The 20274-nt window shown below is 46.3% G+C and overlaps 1 protein-coding gene across 1 annotated transcript in view; it reads left to right on the top strand.

Annotated features, from left to right (window-relative positions):
• Positions 1 to 2174: 2174 nt before the first annotated feature.
• Positions 2175 to 20274, top strand: part of LOC147822368 (uncharacterized) — a 105238-nt gene continuing 87138 nt past the window's right edge. Inside the window, exons 1-2 of the mRNA XM_087196989.1 lie at positions 2175 to 15973; positions 17532 to 18753. The gene's annotated coding sequence lies outside the window, so the exon portion shown is untranslated. The remainder of the gene's footprint in view (positions 15974 to 17531; positions 18754 to 20274) is intronic.

Here is a 20274-nt window from a genome sequence, read left to right as displayed (position 1 = left end):
ATTTCTTTGTCTGAGAAATGTCTGTGCATTTCAGATGCCTATTTTTGAATTGGATCTTTTTTTTTGGTATTAAATTCTTTTAATGGTACATTGTAGGTATACAACACAATTACATTTCTCATTGGGGATTGTACCTTTACATAATGCATCTTGGTTCTTATTTTTTCCCCATTCCTAGCCCTCCCTTCACCCCCTCCACCCTTCCCTATTTACAAAGACTTTATTTCCATTTTTTCCATTTCTCATCATTTTTCCTTTCCCTTCTTTCCTTTCCCCTGGCCCTCCCACTACCCCTACCCCTTTGGACCCTTTCTTCCTATTTTACATTATCGACTAATCATTCTAATCATTGGTACATTTTAGGTATACAATATAATGACATTCATCATTGGAAATTTGCACCTTTACATAGTCTCTCTTGGTTCTTATTTTTCACCCTTGCCCAGCCCTCCCTTCAACCCCTCCAGTCCTCCCTATTTACAAAGATTTTGTTCCTATTTTTCCATTTTCTCATATTAATCCCATTCCCTTCTATCCTTTCCCCTAGCCCTCCCACTTCCTTCCCCTTTGCCTCTTTTCTTCCTATTTCACATGACCTATTATACATTTAGTCCTTATTTACACTTTCAGTTTCTCACACCAGAGAAACTATTCGGTATTTACACATGTGTGTCCTATTTATTTCACTTAAGAGTATCGCCTCAATGTGCATCCACTTAGCATGCAGAAGATCATCAAGAAGATCATACACCCTGATCAAGTGGGATTCATCCCAAGGATGCAGGGATGGTTCAATATACGCAAATCAATTAATGTAATACACTATATCAATAGAGCCAAGGACAAAAACCATATGATTATCTCCATAGACGCAGAAAAAGCATTTGACAAAATCCAACATGCATTTATGATAACCCTACAAAAAAATTGGAATAGATAGTCTCTACCTCAAACTGATAGAATTGGATCTTTATATTTGGGGGGTCTGATTTTTTTTAGTTCTTTATATATTCTAGATGTTACACCCAGCGAGAGAGAACCAACCAGAGACCGATATTAAATCCACATAAGACTTTATTATCCGGCTCCCCTACCCCGGACGATCCTGGCGGTGCGCGCTCGCGCTCCCCCTCCCCATCCGTGCCGGGAGGCGGGGGGTATTGGCCGCGCAGGGGGACGTTGGCTGCTCGGAGGGCGAAGGAGCGCGGGCGGGCGCCGAGGCCCACGCAGTTCTAGGCGAGGCTACCTGGGCGGCGTATGGACGCGGCCAGACCTCAGCGGGACGGGGCTTGGCGCAGCCTGGGTCCAGCGAGCGGCGGACGCGTCGCCCGAGCCTGCCGGGAGCTCGGGACTTGTGAGTGGCGGCGGCCGCCGGGCGTGAGGAAAGCGGGAGGCGATGACGCAGGCCTGGCCCGAGCCGCGGGGTCGCAGTGACGGGGGCGGGCGGCGGCGGCGGGCGAGCGCCACGGCCGGGAGGAATGGCGGGCGGGACTGGGGGATTCTTGGACAGAGGAGCGAGCCAGCGCGGCCCGGCCTGAGTCACCGAGGTCCCGGACGCGCTCTGGCGGTGGCCAGGCCAGGGTGCGCACGAGGAAAAGGCGGCGCAGGGCGGCGGCCTGATGGCGCGGACCAGGCCCTGGGAGGCTGGACGGAGAGTGGCCGGGCCAGCGCCTTGCCTTGTCCGGCGACCCCGCGGGACGCCCGGCCTAGCTCGCCTTTTCTCCCCCAGCCCTCTCGAGTCGCGCTTGTCGCCGGACGCCGCTTTTTGCCGCCGGACGCATGCTTTTCGGCAGCCCCGGGCTCGCGCGCTGCCTCCGGCTTTCCGGTCCGTGGTGTTCTGGTTCCCCGCTCGCTTTGTGGCGCTGATGCAGGGCGCTGTTATGGGGTCACAGTCGTCCTTTCGGGCTGTTTGGGGACCGGGCCGGCTTGGGCAGGCAGGGAGGGATGGATGCGGTTGCGGTGGCCCCAACCGGACCGAACCCCTGGCGCCCGCCAGCTTTTGCAAGTTGATCTGGGCCCGGCACTGCGGCCTCGGCGCGTCCCCATCTGGCGGGAGCTCGCTCCCCGACCCCGGAGGTAACTGGGCGCCCCGCCAGGCTGCAGCGAGTCGGGGTTCCTGAGCTCGGGGGTCGCGTGTCCTGGTTCCCAAGACCAGTGTGGCCCACAAGCCCTGCGTTTGTCACATGTGCAGTGTGGTGTAGTGTAGACAGAACTAAAGAACTAAAGACCGGTATGCTTATGCTCATTCCTTGAGATTAATCCCCAAATTTAAAAGAGTTATTATTCCCTCCCCTCTGTAGTTCTGCCAAAGAAATTCCCTTCTCCGATTGGGGTCACTGTTGTTGCTTTTAGTTTGTAGTAGGGGTTGGTGAGTAAGAGCGCAAATACTTGATTGCAGACAACTTATAAGTACTGTATTTGCCCTGGGTAATTGCTGTTTACTGAAGTAGCGTTAAAATAGTCAAAAGTTAAGACAGGCGAAAATCGTCACACGGTTTTGATAAGCATTTAGCAGGGTGGTGGAAGAGGAACTAAGTTCGTTTTTTACTTTAAGCCACAAGGTTCTAGGACCTAAGCATAACTTAGCACCCTGCAGGAGTGAATCCACTCTTAAGTTTAGCACTTCATTTTTGGGCTGTACTCCAAAAGTACCGGATTTTCTGAAGTTTATGTATTTTATGTAGCTAAGTATATGATGTTTAAAAAGTAAATGCAATTTTTATTAAAATTAGGTTATGAGATTTTCTTTGTTTGAAAAGGTTGAGTTCTCAGAGAACTGATTTACTTGAAGATTGTGTTTGCTGCTTTCCAGTGAAATAGTTGGATCACATTTCAAATTCCGAAGCATGCAAAGGAGACTGGCTTGCTTTTAACACTATTATGCCCATTTTTGGAGGTTTCAGGAGAGTGCTCATTAAGCTTGAGAGGAATGGGTGAATTGCTTTCTAAAAATGTTAAACTTTTTTTACCCGTTGGCATATTTAAAAACTAGTTTGCGAAAAGCACAAAAACAGCAACTTTAGATATCCTCAGGTTTTTATTTGGTTTGGTTTGTTTACAGGACCCACACCTTCTTGCCTGCTGGGAAAGCACTCTACCACTGAGCTACATCCTCATACATTTTCAGATTTTATTTTGAGACAAGGAGTTTCTAAGTTGCCCAGGCTGGCCTGGAACTTGTGATCCTCCTGTCTTAGCCTCTCAAGTAGCTGGGATTACAGGCGTGCATTACTATGCCTGGCTAGGGCTTTTCAGCAGTTTATAAAATCCACCCTCCCTCCCTGAGAACTGCTTGCTGAGGGCCTTGTAGGCCTGCCTCGTATCCTTAGACCTTGTGCAGGCCCCTTTGCTCCTACCTTTCAGCTGTGATTCACTTAGTCTCGATTCTCACTCAGTGCAGCCTTATTTCATACGGGTTACAGACTGCATTTATCGAGGACTGGGGTATTTTTTTCTATCCCCAGTGTGACATAGAACTTGGTCATTGTGATACCTCAGTTATGGTTGGAATAAATGAATTTTGTGGAATAATTCAAACTTAATCCCAGTGTTAGACTACTTGCCCTGATTTTGGTTATGGTTAAGTATAACCACTGTACCTAAAGTGGTTAAGAGTGCAAGTTTTACGATGATTATTATTACTACTATGTTATGTGCACCTTGTAAGTAAAATTTGTCATCTTTTTCATGCCTCATTTACCATACCCCTTTCCCCTAGTATCCAGTTTCAGGGCCCTAACAGAAGAATACTTGGATTTTGTTTAGCTGTGGAAATCCAAAAAACTGTTAAGAAAACAGAACTAGTTTAAAGGTGTAGATTTTTAAACTTCTTGTGTTTGTTTTCAAACAAGATTGCCTCCCCACCCCAAATATCACCACTTTACCCTGTTTTTTGGGCACCGGGGATCAAACTCGGGTCCTTGCGCTTGTGAGGCTGGTGGTGGAACCACTGAGCTAAATCCACGGCCATGCCACTTTACCTTTGAGGTGGAGCTGTTCAGTAGTGGGATTCTTCCCCTTTGGGAAGGAAAAGGAGGCGAGTCCAGGTGTGACAAGACCAAGGAGGAGAAGTCTCAGGGCTACAACAGTCTTTTCACTCCCAGTGTCCCCAGGGGCAGAGATGGTGTGCCTTCCTCTCATCATAGAATATTAAAATGAGCATAAGTTAAATTGAGGAGTTGCTGCTTGCCATTCTTTACCTTCAAAAAATGAAGCCCCTAAAACTTAGGTTTTTGTGTTTGTGTTTGTATTCCTTGAAATTTCAGCCCTCCATGGATTCCAAAATATGGCCTTGCTGTCTGTCCTTAGCAGTGGAGTCAGTCTGGGATGAAGTGAAGTTTTATGGAGACCATTGACTTCATTTTGAACTTATCATTGACATATGTCTGCAGAGAAGGGTGTTAAAACCATTATTTAAGGCCCAGTTGTAAGTTCACCTTGCCATTTTAAAGTCATCTTGTAGTTTATCGGTAAGATACACACCTTTTGTTTTGCTCAAAATGAAAACATGGGCATTACATGAAGAATAAATCAAATTTGGAAAAAAACTTTGAGTATTCTGTTACTGAAGACTATGATTTGTACATTTACTAATACACAGTACAAATACAACATTTTATGGCTTACATTTTTTTTATTCACACACATGTTTTCTAGCTTCTCAAAAAGCTGTGGAGGCATTTTTGCTTAGATTGGGGACATTTTTTTTGCTTTTGTGACATGTAGTCTAGTTTGAGCTTAACTTTTCTGGGCTTGTATCTCCTCGTTTGTAAAATGAGGTAGTTTTTAACTGATACTGTTCAACACATTCATGAAGGGGCCATAATTTCTGTGTATCTGCCCGGGGGATGGGGCCTCTGAACCACTAGTGGTACATGCATGACTGTCCCATCGCGTGGCACAGTCATGCATGTGCCATCTGTGTGGTTCAAGTTGGCGGGTATGTGTTAAGATCTCTTAGGCCCTTAGAGTGTGTAGATTCCGAGGGCATGTCATAACTTTTAGTTTTTTTATACCAAGACATTTATTGGTACATTTTAGGCATATAAAATGATAACATTCATCATAGTGAACTTGCACCTGTACATGATAGATCCCACCTCTTTCCTCTTCTTCCCTTCAAGCCCACTCCTCCCATGTACAAAAGCTTTGTTTCCATTCTTTCCTTCTGTTTTCACTTTTTTACTTATCCCTTCTTTCCTTTCTCCCTACATCCTCCCTTGTTCCCCTTCCCATTTGAACATTTTCTTCCTATTTCCCAATTTCTATTGTACATAAGTCCTTATTTCCACTTTTGGTTTTTCACACCAGAGAAACAATGTGGTATTTAAACGTGTATGTCTGATTTATTTCACGTAAGAGTAATGTCATAACTTTTTAACATGAACAAGCACAGTGTGGAAAAAACTACCTATGGAACATAACATAGCATATTGATGGGTTTTTATGATTGATTGTTTTTGTTTTTTGGAGACAGGGTCTCATTGTGCAGCCCAGGCTGATTGTCCTGCTTCTGCCTTCCAAGTGCTGGGATCCCAGGTGCGCACTGCCAACCCCTGGCTTCACATTCACATTTTGCAAGAAGGGTTTTAAAACTGAAGTTTAATAGTCATTTTAATTTTTCCTTTGGAAGCTTGGACCAGGCAAGCACAGTTCTGCCCTCCCTGACTTCCGTTCCACCTTTCAACATGATTGCAGACCCCTTGGCTTCTTCTCCTTTTCCCCTTCCTGTCACCTGCAGCTCAGGTGTCACCATGTCTAGAAAGCTGGTGCTGCTGTCCCGCCTGGGTTAGGAGTCTTCCAGGTTCCTGTGATGTCCTGCCTAGGGCACAGTCTTCATGCTCAACCTTCTGATTGTGGTTTCAGCACTACACTGACCTGAAGAATAGAGATTGTGTGGCAGGTGTCTGGCTCCAGGTCCTACCACACGGTTCACATCTGCATCCAACATATCAGCGTACATGGGAGCATGTGCGTGTATACACACACACATACACACATGCCTGAAATCTTTACAGAGATCTGTGAAATGTACCTCCATTCAGCACTTCTCATAGAGCAGAAAAGGAGCCCAGGCTTCTCTCTTGGTTAGTGGCAGGGCTAATAAGGTAAGGAAGCCCAAGTCAGATAGAGCAAGACACAGTAATCCCAGAGCTTGAGTTTTTAACCCAGTGCTCCACTGAAGTGATTTGTATGAAGATAGATGAGCAGGAGAGGTTAACATGAAAATTCTTTAAGAATTGGTATCTGATAATTATGACAGAATTTGTCCTGCAGAACTATGACTGACTTCTAAGAATGAGCTTATTCTCTTTTAGTAAACATGGAAGGAGAGTAATTAGGCCCTGATGGCATGGACAAGAACAGTTCTGGAACTTTGTGGCCATTGTTAAATTGGGTGTGATGTTATGACTCATTGGCCGTGAAGAAATTTGTAAAACTGTTAAGACTGCTCAAAACCAGCAAGCTGCTATTTTTGGTGTGGGGGGGTAACTGGGGATCGAGCTCGGGTCCTTGCACTTGCGCAGCAGGCAGGGAAACCACTGAGCCCCCGGCCCCCAAGCTGCTATTATTTACAAAGACCTGTGCGAGTAAATACTTTAGAAAACAGATTGTATAAAATAGGTGCTGCCATTTAAAAAAATGTATGAAGGATATATACATGGGTCAAAGCATTTAAAATAGTCAAATATGGGGGTTTAGCTCAGTGGTGCTGGCACCTGCCTCACAAGCGCAAGGTCCTGAGTTTGACCCCCAGTACCAACACCCCCCAATAGTCAAATGGTTATAATTTTAAGGTGGTGAACTTAGGTGCTTTTATAAAGATTTGCTTGGTTGGGCTGGGGATTTAGCTCAGTGCTTTCGCTGCCTGCTGTGCAAGTTCAAGGACCTGAGTTTGATCCCCGGTACCAAAAAAAAAAAAAAAAAAAGATTTGTTTGGTTACTTGAGAATAATAAAAATTATGTATGATAAAGTCCTATAAAGAGAATTAAAAGACAAATGGCAAACTGAGAAAAATACTGTAATTTACAAGCGGAATTACTTTTTGTGCCATAAAGAGGGCTTGTAAACCAATAAAAAAGAGCCCCCATAGAAAAAAGCAGGCAAACTGATTTATACAAGGAGCAGGTAACATGAAAAAATTGAAATTTCACTAACAGTATTCCCAGAAATGCAAATCTGTGATATACTTTTTTTTTTTTCAACTTTTAGCATAAATTAAGAGTAAACTATTTCTGTTGAGAATATGGAGAAATGAGCCCACTCATTGCTAGAAAGGGTATAATTTAATATGATTTTTTTCATGAGCAAAATATGTAACAAAAACGTACAAAATAATGTATGTACTTTGACATAGCTAATCTACTTCTAAGGATTTAAGAAAATATAAAAAGTAGGTTAATAAATCAGCTTGAGTATGGTATTGCCTAAACCCCCTATTACGTGCATTTTTCACTTTGGAGCTATTTTAGTTTGGGGGAATTATTTCAGCATTGTTTAGATAAATCTTTGCTTTTCTGTAACACTGTATTTAATGAGTAGTATTAAGCGGCAGAAACACTATAAAACAACATGTGGTGTATAAAATAGTTTTTGGGACTGAGTATGTGCGTCTTTAGAAAAGGTAATAAACTAAAATGTGATTATCTTTGAATAGTGGGATCATGGGTTAATTTTAGTTTATTTTGTTGGGGTTTTTTGTTTTTTGCTTTTTCTGATTTCTACAGTGTACATACATTTATGATACAGTGGATAAGTGCTGGGCATTGAACCAGGGTCTTGTACCTGCTAGGCAGGCACCCCCCCCACACACGCCCCTGCCACAGTGCCACTAGTGGGCTAATGTATAAAAACAAAAATCCCAAGAAATTAGAAGCAGAGGATCCATTTGCAAGGAAGAAGATTCTGCTTGTTTAACACCGAAAAGCATGTACATCACTTGATACATGCTTTGCCTGCAGCTCCCTTTCAGGTGTGCACAGAGTTCAAAGCCTGACTTGGTGACCTTCATTTCTGGTGCTTAGGTTCTCCTCCGTCTGTCTTACCATTCATATTATAATCCCTTTTTTAATCATAGTGTAATCTTCCTTATACTATAATCCTTCAGATACTTCAGGTCCCTTCCAACAAATTGTCTTAATCTCTTGAAATTCATTTCCATTTTCATATTTTGTATTTACTTAAAACAAGATTGAGGGTCTGGGGATTTAGCTCAGTGGTTCCACTGGTTGCCTCCCAAGCACAAGGTCTGGAGTTTAATCCCCAGTACCAAAAAAAAAAGATTAGGTACTGAGGCATCGCCTTCAGGGTGGAAGTTTCCGGGGTTTTTGGTGCTATTGTGAAGTTTCTCTTCTTTTTGCTTAGTTCATAACTCCTAATGACAGTACATACATTTTAATTGAAAATTTCATATCATTATGTTTAACAATATAAGTCTGCTAAAAAATAGATTACTTTTGACAGTTTGTGCTGTAGCTTGGTAAATTGAGATTATTATCAGTTATTTTTTTTTTTTGTACTGGGAATCAAACTCGGGTCCTTGCGCTTGTGCAGCAGGTGCTGAAACCACTGAGCTACATCCCTGGCCCACTATCAGTTATTTAAGAAAAGTATCCTAAATGACATGTTAACTGATACCACTGGAATTATGAGAAGATAGGTGTATGGGCATGTGCCACCAAATGTGCGTGCAGTGGGGGGTGCCTTTACAGAAATTAATTATATAGTATTCTAACTGAAATAGTTCAGAAGGTGGAAAAGGGTCAGAATCACAGATATCCATCCTGCGGGATGGAAGGAAGCTTGCTCTGGTGTGGCTGCAAGAAAGGAGGTTTGGAATCCTGCTCAGATCAGACACCTCAGTCCTAAGAGGAACCCCAGGAATAGATGCTGAGGCCAGGCCATTTCCCCTTCCAAACCCCAAACCTGTCTGCGGGAGGTAAGAGATTTTGGTTGGGGGAGGGTGGGAACTGAGTATATGGCTACTCTGTAGTATGAGATAATGAAAAATATTAGTCTGAAAATGTCCTCTATTTCACTGCATTAATATTTTTCAGAAATGTATTTTTTTTGCAGTTCTGATGAGTAAATTTTAGAAAATTGAATAATGTTCCAAGTCTTCTGATGTGTCTGTTAGATACGATTTTTTTTCCGCTGTACTGGGGATTGAACCCAAGGCCTTCACACTGAGCTACATCCCCAGCCCTTTTTCAAATTTTTTATTTTTGAGATACAGTCTCAGTAAGTTGCCTGGACTGGTCTTGAACTTGTGATCCTCCTGCCTCAGCCTCCACAGTGCTGGGGTTTTAGGCATGTACCACCACATACAGCAAGATAAGAGTTCTTGGTACCGTGAAACAGAAAAGTCTGGATTTGATTATTTTAATGTTACTACTTTACCTTTTAAAAAATACTATTTTTAACTGGGAACATGGATGGTGGTTTTCAAAGTAAGCTACTTGAAGCACGAGCTCAAAAGCCCTCCTTAAGAAAACACGCAAGTTAGTGAAGGAAGTTGTGTGAAATCAAGGACCCCTGAGCCTTTTATCAGTGCTGTACCAGCCCGGAGCTGAGCAGTAAAGACTGTGGTATAGTACAGTGACAGAAATCAGAAACATCTCAAAATGTGGGGTTTTCATTCTGGTTTTTCAAAATACGGAATTTGACCATTGTAGAGCTGTCAAGGCACTGCTTTCCAGTGACTCAGTCATGCTGCCCTTGTAGTTCCTGGCTCCTAGGGAGGCTGAGGAAGAAGATAGATTGAATCCAGGAGTGTGAGGCCAGCCTGGGCAATGTAGGGGCACCCCATCTTATAAAAACAGCAACCAAAAAAGAAAAAACTACCACCTTTCTTGGGATTGATATAAATGAATTGTGCAGGCTGTGAGGGAAATTCACTAAGTTTTTCTTCTAAGAAAAAAGGCCCATCTTGAGTTTGGTAGTTCGGTGAAAAACCCAAGCAAGTCTGCAATGCTGGAGGGCTTACCTCTGTTTCAGGACCAGCTTGTAAAAAGTGGCTGTACAGGGTTTACCAGATTTTCTCCTTTGTAGTAGATGTGGTTAGATTGTGGGAAGCAAGATTCCAAGGAAAAAAAAAAAAGCTGCCTGAGAAGAGCAGCCCTTCCTGAGCTTGGGAGACACAGTCACATCATCTGTTCAGAGACTGCACCAGCAACAGCTCACCTCAGAGGGGCACCCTTGACTTCTCAGGGCCTTCTGTAGGGTGGCGACAATGGTAGATTGTCTTCAGATCAAGCAAAAACCATAAAAGCTCCAAATCAAATAGAGAATCGGAGACCTGTCTATCCTTTTCAACCAGTTTATAGTGAAGTGGGGCCTATGTTTGAATGGTCAGTTAACTAGAAAGTTGCAAATCAGAATTTTGGAATTTAAATTTATCTTAGTACAAAGAAAAGAAATGGAAAGGGTTTCTTTGTTTTGTTTTTCTGATTTTCTTTTGGTACCGGGGATTGAACTCGGGACCTTGCGCTTGCGAGGCAGGTGACAGAACCACTGAGGTAAATCCCCGGCCCTTTTGGTTTTGTTTTTAATGCAGCCTTGTTAAGGCAATCAATAGCTTTGTGCTCTTTTCATGATGTGCTGATTGCAGGGATAGTTTTCAAGCACTCACCAGCTATGGGCAGACTGGCCACCATGCACAAGGGACATTTGGAAACACATCCACTAGACTATGGAACCATGAGTTGAAGTGGAGTTTGTTGAGTAGCCACAGCATTTGTGCATCCTGGCCATCACAGCCCATGAGCACACAGCCCACTGGGAGAGGGAGGGACCCGAGAGGCTCGCTAATGGGGTGTGTGACACAGTTGTACCTTCTCTGTGGGGCTTCCTCTTGCTGGAAGTGCATGTCTGATACTACCCTCAGTGACCTGAAGTGGACCACTCCCTGCCCCCATGCATCCTGGTCATCACAAGAATACATGGCTGTGTGTGTGTGTGCGTGTGTGTGTGTGTGTCTGTATCTGTCTGTCCATGTGTGTCTGTGTTAGCCTGTGTTATGAATGCTCTGTGTGGCAGGGAGAAGCAAGACTGGTGTCTCCACACTGGCATCTGTCACCATCTTCTGTTGCTGCTGCTTCAGAGTGGATTCTGGACAGCAGAAGTTAGGTAGGATAGATAGGAAACTTTCAAGCTGGCCTTGAAGCATGCTATTCAAACAAAATAGAGTGCAGATGCATGTGAATTTTAAGATGGAATGATGTTTCCAAGAAAATGTGAAGTTTATCTGCTGCCTGGGCTGGACCCCCAGCTCTGCCAGGATACAGACACCCCCTCTCCTACCGATGGGGATACTTGGTGGGAATTTTGGAGAACGACTGCCTTGTCTCATCCATTAACTAGAGGCATTGAGACATTTTCAAGCAACATGAATGTACTTCATTTTGACTTTAAAAATACTATTATTGTCCCCGCTACTACAGATAATGAAATATAAACACAGAAGTTGAGAAGTCTGCCCAGGCCTACAGTGGTAGTAGGTTGTGGACCTAGAATTTTGAAGTCCCATAGACATGCATTTATACATTAGCTATTTTAAATACAAAATGTGATGCAAATATATGGTGATTGTTTGAAGTTTTAAAATGTATTACAGTAAACAACTATTTACATAGCCACTAATTCCCCTCAGAGTACTTCTCTCACTTTAGACACACTGAATCATTCTCACTGTGTTCCGAAGCAGTTCTGGGAGTCCTTTAGTGAGTGTCTTTATGAGGTATGATCAAAAATATAGTGAATTCTGAGTGCCATCCAATGGAAAGGCGTAGAAACATCACAGTGTGTCCTCATCCACCTTATTCACCTGATCTGGCACTGTGTGACTTCTGGCTCTTTCCCAAAGTCAAAATGACCATGAGAGGTAAGTGTCTTGAATCAGCTCAGAATATCCAGGTAACCATGACAGTGCAGTTAAACTCACCGTATTTTTTTTTACCTTGTGGTCTTGTCATTGTGATGTCAGTTAGTGCCCCTTGAGTCATTTCTGTAGTAAGGGGTGTTTTGTAGGATAACCCAACACACACAGATATAACTGAGTAGTATAGGCTGAGCATCCTTAATGTGAAAATCTGATATCTTAAATACTCTTTAAAATCTACCTAGGTGTGGGGTTGCATGGCTGTGGGAGGCTGAGGCAGGAGGATCTCAAGTTCAAGTCCAGCCTGAACAACTTAGTGAAACCCGATCTCAGATTTTTTTTTTTAATTTTTTTAAAGGGCTTGGGATATAGCTCAGTTCAAATGCTGTCCATTCACTCACCACAACAAACAAAAATCATAAGTATTGGAAACTTTTTGAGGACCAGCATTAATTGAAGGTTCTATACCTGACTCCATGTGACTTGTCACAGTTAATATGTATTAAAAACACCATACAAAATTACCTTTGAGGGCCAGGGATTTAGCTTAGTGGTGCCACCACCTGCCTCAAAAACCCAAGGTCTTGAGTTCGATCCCTGGTACCAAACTAAGAAAGAAAGAAAGTACTACAAAATTACCTTTGGCTTGTGTGTAAAATGTCTTTTTTTTTTTTTTTTGGCCATAATTCTTTTTTTATTAAGTTTGTTGGTACATTTTAGGTATACATTATGATCACATTCATCATTGGGATTTTGTACCTGTACATGATATATCTTGGTTCTTGTTTTTTCCCATTCCTCTTCCCTCCTCTCCGCCCCTTCCTATTTACAAAAGCTTTGTTTCCACTTTTTCTTTCTTTTTTCTTTCCCTTCTTTCCTTTCCCCCACTCCCCCTCCCAAGTTTCTCATCCCCTTTGAACCTTTTCTTGCTATTTCACATCATCTGTTATACATTTTGGTCCACATTTACACTTTGTTTCTCACACCAGAGCAACAATTTGGTATTTACACATGTGTGTCCTATTTATTTCACTCAAGAGTGTGGCCTCAAGCTGCATCCATTTAGCTGTAAATGTCCCTAGTGTATCATTCTTTATGGCCAGGTAGCACTCCATTTTGTAACAAAACAAAACAAAAAACACATTTTCTTTATCCAGTCACCAGTTGATGGGGATTTGGACTGTTTCCAAGCTTTAGCTATTACAAACTGTGCCACTATAAACATGAGTGTGCATATATCACTGTGGTATGATGCTTTTAATTCTTTTGGGAAGATACCCAGCAGGGGAATAGGTGGGTCGAATGGGACTTCTAACCCTAGTTTTTTTGAGGAATCTCCACATTGATTGCCACCATGGTTGCACCAGTCTACACTCTCACCAACAGTGGAGAAGGTTTCCTTTCTCCCCATAGCCCAGCCATCATTTGTTATTGGTTTAAATCTTGATAACAGCCATTCTTTCTGGGGTGAGGTGGAATCTCAGCTTTGCTTTCATTTGCATCTCTCAAGTGAGGAGTGATTTGGAACTTTTTTTTGTATGTTTATTTGCTGCTTCTACTTCTTTGAGAAATATCTGTTCATTTCTGATGCCCATTTTTGGATGGGTCTTTATATTTGGGGCGGGTCTGATTTTTTAAAGTTTATATTCTAGATAGTAGACTTTTGTCTGAGGAACAGCTGGTAAATTTTTTTTCCCACATTGTAGGTTTCTCTTCATTCTGTTGGTGGTTCCTCTTGCTGTGCAGAAGCTTTTTAGTAAAATGAGATCCCAGGTGTTGATTCTTTGTGCTAGTTCCCATACGAATGAGGTTTTGTTCATAAAGACTTTTCCTACCCCAGTGTCTTCAAGAATTCTATGTAGCCTGCCTTCTAGCAGGTTTAGTGTTTCTGTTTTAATATTTAGATCATTGCTCCATTTCGATTTTAGTTTAGTGCATGGTGAGAGATATGGGTCTAGTTTTTTTGTTTGTTTGTTTTCAGTACCGGGGATCGAACTCAAGACCTTGGGCTTTCGAGGCAGGCACCGGAACCACTGAGCTAAATCCCTCACCCTGGGTCTAGTTTTAATCTTTTTAGTTGAGACCCAGGTTTTCCAGCACCATTTATTAAAGAGGCCTTTCTCCCAGTGAGGGTGTTTGGCTCCTTTGTCAAAAATGAGGTGGCTGAGTATGTCTTGAGTTGTTTCTATAAATGTTATAGTTCTGACCCAAGAAATATCCAGGAAAAATATGAGAAAGGGACAAAAATGGAAACAAAGTCTTTGCAAATAAGGAAGGGTGGAGGGGGTGAAGGGAGGGCAGGGGAAGGGGGAAAAATAAGAACCAAGATACTCATGTAATGGTACAAGATCCCAGTGATGAATGTAACTATTTTGTACCTAAAATGTACCAATAAACTTAATGGGAAAAAAAATTTCTTAGTTAAGACTAGTTTATTTGGGCAAACTGTTCAGTCTCTAGAACGCCTATTAGCTATAATGTGCTTAGGGTTTTTGGCACATTTTTGTTTCCTAAAGCATTTCATACCAGCAATGCTTGGAGCACCCTGTGTGGAGGTCACATGGTAATTGACTCAGGAAGAATATAGATGTTGACTAAATTAAATTTCAGTTCTGAATTGAATAATTTTAATACTTTTTATTAAAATTGTGAAAAGATTTTCAGGATTTAAGAGGAACTTCTATTGATTATTCAGGTACCAGGTCTAAGAGAACAAAAACTCTGGTTTCCTGAGAAGTTTGTAGGAGAAAATTCCATACTTGATAATATCTGATACTTCTTGTAATTGTAAAATTGGAATGAGTTACATTGGGGTGTGCAAATAGTTACATAATTAGAAGAACCAAAGATTGATCACAAGGAGACTACTGTATTCATTTAGGGAAAGTTTAAGGCTCTACTGATTCTAGGGCTCTACTTTTTAATTAGGTTTTTTGAGATAGTGTCTCTGTAAGTAGTTCAGGCTGGCCTGAAACTTGGCATCCATCCTCCTGCCTCAGCCTTCCAAGGGCTGGGATTATAGGCCTGCACCACCACATCTGGCTACTCTGTTTTTAGAAACCAGGAGAGACAGAGGTAACTCTGAAGCTTGTGCCCTACCCATGGTAGTGGGTGTTTGTCTCGTCTCTTGAGGAAACCCTCAGTTTGATAGTTGTGTCTTGTTAGAGTAATTATATTTCTGAAACTTCTTATGCAATGTGTGCATCTTCCCAGTAGTAGTACTGTTCTGGAGAATAGAAAATAAAATGACATGAGCTTTGGTTTGATTTTTTAAAGTATCCCCTGAGATTAAAATGTGTCCCTAAATTATGTGGTGTATGTAACCCTCCAGTATCTGTAGTACACCTGCATCATGCCAGGGTGCTGTGTGGGGTGCTAAGGATTCAGCTGTGAATAGGTGTAGAAGCTCAGCCACAGGAGAGGGGCCTGCAGGTGACAAGGGTCACTTTTCCTTAAATCTCCCAAGTCAGCAGGATTTTCTGTTTACAAAGAATAACCTGCATTGATAAATTTTGTTTTTGTAACAAGTAGAAATGTAAAACCTACTTAATAAAACACTTATTATTCAAGTAATTAGTAAGAAAGCCTAATTTTGAATTACATAAGGAAAATAAACACATTTAATATTAAGTACTAGGTTTTTGTTTACTGATTTTCTACCTTATAAAATAGTAGTGTGTTTGATTAAGTGCAGTATAAAAATCAAAAGTGAACTTCTAGGCAGGTGCCACAGTACAAACCCATAATCCTAGAACTCTGGGAGGCTGGTGAGTTCAAGCCCAGTGCAGACAACTTAGTGACTTTGTGAGATTCTGTCTCCAAATAAAATTTTTTAAGTCTGGGGATGTATCTCAGTGCAAAGGTCTTGGTTCAATCCCCAGTACTTAAAAAAAAAAAACTTTATTTTTTTAAAGAAAGTTTTACATATCTTAATAATTGTTCAGCATCCTAAAAATGTCCTTGTATTCAGTAGGTTTTACTCATTGCCTGATTAAGCTCATGCAAATTAATTAGTATCAGCTCCCACCACTCCAGTTTTTAGAAGGAGAAAAGCTACCTGATCATCCTGCTCGGCTTCATCCATATTGCAAAGGGTAAGTGTGGCGCCGGCCTGGCATGTGCTACCTGCTTTGTGTCTGCCTCATGGGGTGTGGGTTCCAGTCCCCAAGCGCTGTGCTGTGGCATTGTGTTTGCCCTGAGGAAATTTGGAAGGGGCGCAGCCAGTCCCTGAGGAACTCGGGCAGAGCCAGGTGCGCACAGTTTTGACTGGGCAGAAGCTCTTGGTTCTCATTGGTTTGTGCAGCTACATTCCCGAGTGCTAAGTGTGGGGGACGAGTCCACCCTGGCCCGGGGGAGGGTGCCGAGCATCCTGTGCTGAACCTGGCCCTGGCCGTGCATCTCTACCACGTACCTGGAGTGTCCTTGGGTTTCTTGGCGGTGTGGCAGCTCCAAGTGATTCAAAGATCCTGGGGGCTGCTTGGCTTTAGGCCCAGTGGCAGCCCCAGGAGCCCCTCAGGAGGGATGGTCCCCCCAGGATGGCACCTGTCCTTGGGCATAGGCACCAGGCCCAGAGGCATGCTCCTGTGCAGGGGGAGAAACCCTGCTCTCATTTCTATACATGGAAGTGAAAGATTAGGTGGGGTTGAAACCTGTAAGCCCTGCTGCTGAGACACCTGCCATCAACACACAGGGCCAGCAGTCTGGACAGACCCAGCCTGGTTATGTGCTGTTTGGCCAGCAAATTGTGTAGGTCTCTGCGGCTCCTCCCCTGGCTGCCTTGCCCTGCGGGTGCTGGGACAGCTGGTGGGAAAGTGAGTCCCATGTGGCCTGTGCAGCACCCACATTCTCAGCGTGGAACAGTGTGGGTGGGCCTTGCAGAGTGTCTTGTGAGGACATTGTCACACACACACCCTCACCATGTATGAAGCTCTTCCTTTTCCACTGCCATGTAGTATTCCAGTGTGAGGGTGTGCACAGTCACTAGGCAGTCTCCCCCCTCTCCAGGTGGCTACAGCCCGGGAACACAGCCTGGGTGCCAAGTGTGCTCACAGGGGAAGTGGCCAGGAGTATGGTGGGTTGTGGGCTGCACACTCAGCCAGTGCCCCTGGCGTCCAGTTGGCTTGTTAACCAGGATGCAGCAAGGAGGTGGGCAGGGGACACTGGCACAGCCTGTCACGTTCCTGGGGGCGGCAGTGCCCTGTGGTCGGTCACATGGCGCAGATGAGAAGGGGGAGCTGCACCACTGTGGGTGGGAGAGCTGGGGCTCAGGTGGGCCCGGTGTCCCTTCCTGCCCTCCTGCTGGTCAAGTCCAAGCCCCTGCAAGGCCCCTCAAGGCCCAGGCTCTGTGCAGCCCACCCCCTTGTACGCTCACCCTGAGGAACGGCTGTGTGGCCTCCCACTGGCTCCTGTGTCCATGGCCAGCCTCTCCCTTGGCCATCCTTCCTCTGGGGCACTCTCGGATAGCCCCAGCCTGAGGGGAAGGCTCATGCAGCTCTCAGGGCAGGTGGCTGTGCAGGCCCCTGGCCTCGTTGTCATTGTTGAAGGATGGTCTCGCCCCCCCCCCATTCCCGGGTGACTGCACAGTGGCCCAGGTGAGCCCAGAGCCTCATCCCGAGAGCCACTGCTCACCCAGGCATCTGACCTCCCCACCAGAGCCATCGCAGGCCGGCTCGGGCCCCCAACCCCAAGTTCTCCTTCGAAAGCACCCACCTGGATTTGGGGAACATCATGCTGGCCTTGTACAGTGGGTTCTTCACCTATGGTGGATGGTAGGTCCTGGAATGCCTGGGTCCCTGACATGTCCAGAAATCCCAAATCTCCATACCATGCTGGAGAAGGGTGGGATAGAGCCAAGAGGCCTCAGAGGAAGCTGGGAGGGGCCCGGCCGCTTGGTGCATGGCCTGCAGGTCAGCCTGGGGACCAGCCGGGAGCCCTTGGGATGGCTGCATGGTGACAGAAGTGCTACAGGGTGGGCAGGCGGGGAAGATGTAGAGGCGGGCATCAGGATGCCAGAGCAGACACAGGCTCGAGAGCTGTACTATCCCTGCAGCCGCTCTTTGCACCACTCCCTGGTGGCCTCTGACCCGGGGGATTTGGAAGCCAGCTCCAACCTTCAGTGCTCAGTGGGGTTGTGCATGGGGCAGGGCGGGGCAGCTGTGGCTCCACCTCCATCCCAGGGACAGAGCAGCCTGGTGGGCACAGTGGGGCACCAGCCCCTTCCCTAATGCCCCAGGGAGTAATGTCTAACAAAGCCCTGGCCTGGGTTCTAGGAATTACCTGAATTTCGTCACAGAGGAGATGATCATTCCCTACAGATATGTGTAGCTCGATGCTGTCCTCCCTTCCATGTGATGCTGCCGGGCTCAGCCTGCAGTCTGGGAACTTGGACAAGACACTGGGGGTGGGACAGCGTGCTCATGTGTGGTGGTCCCGGGGGCTCCACACACAGTGGGAGGCCTGGAGGGCCCGGCTGTGGCTCCCAGAACCCAAGGCAGTTCTGAGATGGGGCGAGTGGGGACATTCAGACCGGGTGGCCCAGCGCTCCCCACCCTGTCACCACACAGGATTCTCAGTTGTCAGGCACCGTGCAGCCGGCATTGCTGAGGGGCCACCCTGGCTCAGGCAGCTGCCCACTCCGGGTGTAAGCACCTCATATGCCCAAGAATGAGGGCTCAGATATGGGGCACAGTGAGCGGTGGGCTGGACCTTTGTCCTGGCTGCACTCTGACCCACATCCCTCCCCATGGTGCCCAGAAACCTGCCACTGGCCATCATCATCTCATGGCCCATCGTCACCCTGGTGTACGTGCTGACGAACCTGGCCTACTTCACCCTGTCCACAGAGCAGATGCTGTCATCCGAGGCCGTGGCCATGGTAAGGCCCCAGGGTCCAGGCTTCGCTCCTATCCCGAGGGCTGGCTCCTTGTCCTCAGTCTCCTGAAGGTGACCACAGAAGGCTGTGCCAGACAGTGGGAGATGCAGGCCACCCTTGCCTGGCTGCTGCTGAAGTCTTGCTTGGGCAGCACCCGGATGGGTGATGAGTCAGTACACTCCAGTGTCCTGGCCATGTCCAGGGGCCGGGGTCCCCCTTGGACCTCCAGGGCTCAGGAGGGGCGGCTTCGTGTTTATCAGTGGTAGGGCAGCTACGGCTGAGTCCTGGGGCAGCATGGCCAGGCCTCTGCAGCCCAGGGCTCTGCCTCAGCCCCCCACTCTGGGCTAGCAGTCAAGTCATCTTTAGCAAGTGGACTTCATGTCCACTGCCCACCAAGACCAGGACAAGGAGGGCAGAGCCTCATCCCCAACAAACATCCGCTCTCAGTGGCTGGAGGACACCAAGTGCAGTGAAGGTGACTGAGGAGCCTGCTGCAGGGTTCCCAAGTGCCCCAAACCAGGTCACAGGTGGAGCTGCTGGATAGGCAGTGGGGCTGCTGCTGCCCGGGCGGGGCTCACATGGCTCTGTCCCCGGGACTTCCGCAACTACCACCTGGGAGTTATGTCCTGCATCATCCCAGTCTTCATGGGCTTGTCCTGCTTCGGCTTGGTCAACCAGGTCCCTGTTCACGTCCTTGAGGTGAGCTCCCTGGGTCCCCCGGTCCTTCAGCCTCTGCTCCACCTCGCTGCCCGTGCTTTGAGAGCTGTCAGTTGTCACCATGCTCAGTTGGTGGCACAGGAAGCAGGACCCACGCCTCTGCAGACCCTGAGGGTGGGGTGGTGCTGAGGGGCCCCTGGGCTCCCTGCCGCCCAACAGGTGTGGTCTCAGCTCCTTGACATGGCAGGTGGGGCTGACCACCGCTGCTGTGTCCACAGGCTGTTCTTCATGGGGTCCTGGGAGGTTCACCTGCCCTCAGATCTCTCCATGATCCACCCAGACCTCCTGATGCCCATGCCATCCCTTGTGTTCACAGTGAGCCTCCTGAGGGCCCGTGCACACACGTAGTTCTTGCACACTTACACCCACAGCACACTGCCTGGGGGGTGACCATGGCTCCAGCACCGCAGGAGCCATCACGCACTGTGCAGGCTGGGATGCCAGATGCTGGAGCCTAAGTCTGTGTCCACACTGACTGCACAGCTGTGGACAGTTCAGGCGTCCCAGTGGGGGCCTGGCTGGGCCCAGCTTCAGTTGGCCTGGGGCTCAGGAGGCTGTGCTGGCGATGGCTGAGGGCGTTGCCTTCTCACTCCATGCTGAGACCCCAGTGCAGCCCACCGGCCCACTCCCAGAGCGCCTCTTCCTCCTCCTGGCCCAGGCTCCTTGCCCCTGCCTCTTTTTTCCACCCTCCTAAACCTCACGTGCTGTCCGTTGGTTTCCTTTTCGAGACCATTTTCGGTGTCTAGGTGCCCACCGCCCCCTACCAGGGCTCACCTGCCTGTCTCTGCTTCCAGTGCATCATGACCC

Source organism: Heterocephalus glaber, unplaced genomic scaffold (assembly GCF_053883595.1).
Source record: "Heterocephalus glaber isolate CG9 unplaced genomic scaffold, H.glaber_assembly_v1.0 deba00001649, whole genome shotgun sequence".
NCBI classification, from domain to species: domain Eukaryota; kingdom Metazoa; phylum Chordata; class Mammalia; order Rodentia; family Bathyergidae; genus Heterocephalus; species Heterocephalus glaber.
Note: the sequence above shows the minus strand (reverse complement) of the source record. Positions and strands in the feature narration are given on the sequence as shown.